Source organism: Aplysia californica, unplaced genomic scaffold (genome assembly GCF_000002075.1).
Source record: "Aplysia californica isolate F4 #8 unplaced genomic scaffold, AplCal3.0 scaffold00195, whole genome shotgun sequence".
Taxonomy (NCBI): Eukaryota; Metazoa; Mollusca; class Gastropoda; order Aplysiida; family Aplysiidae; genus Aplysia; species Aplysia californica.
Genome location: NW_004797465.1, coordinates 1 through 1,097, shown reverse-complemented (window position 1 = coordinate 1,097; position 1,097 = coordinate 1).

The following is a 1,097-nucleotide window of genomic DNA, read 5'->3' as shown; positions in this document are numbered from 1 at the left end:
GGGGGGGGCTGTGTTGTTATTTCCAATGCAGTGTAACAAAATACTTGAGTCCCCTATAGTTATGTATAACTACAGAAACATTGCCTGTAACTTACTGAATGAAAATCTTTGCTTTGATGCAAAATGTTCACTTTAGCTGTTCTTGGTGTCATAGAGATACAGTCTCACAAAAGATCGTTTTGGTTCGTACACTTAACAGTCATTGGGCTTTGGGAACTTTATAAAGCTGGGGCTTAAATTTGCCTTCTTTCATAATAACGTTTTAGCATAACGCATGGTCTATAACAGTAAATAAATACCTATCTTCAATCAAAAGCCTCGAAAACTTTATGAGTGAACCTTTTCAGAGTGGTATTCTCGACCGTTAGTAGACTTAAATTTGAAAGTGCACGCTCTATAATATCTTCAAACAACGCCAGTGTGCCAGCTACGTATTATTAACAGTAAGTGGCAATACACTGCGTTTAATTACTCATGCTGGGATGACTATTTTTTCGATTGTCCCTCCTTGTTGTATCTGTGATGGGTGTAGTCCCACCAACTAGCCAGTTATTATATGACAGCTTTCTTTTTCGTGTGCTGGCCAGTACAATGGCAACAAATCGATATGAACTGTGGAAGACAATGCTTTGCCCCGATGGGATTTTCGAGATCCCATAGGACAGTGGTTTTTGAATAGATGTTTGGCTGAAAAGTGATTTGAAATACACTCTCAGTTTATGCAAGGTTAAAAGTTTCCTGTCTTTGGGAATCTATGAGATAATTATTACATCTAAAAACATCAATATCAAAATCATTATTCCCCCCGTCTTCTCCCCCTCGCGTGACAGTGTAGGTTGGACAATTATCGTGGATAGTTGGCAGGTGCTCTGATGTGGTCTGCTGCCTATTTTTTATGTTGAAAGAAAACAAAAATGTTGTATCAATAGACCCAGCAAATGTATACATTTTATATAGCCTTATGTTGTTGGATCGATAACAACAACATATAGCCTTATTGGAGCAAAATATTCCAAGGGCAAGACAACATACTTGTACAAGTCATATTAAAAAAAAACCACAAATAAGAAGTCAACATACAACCCCTCCCCCCCCCC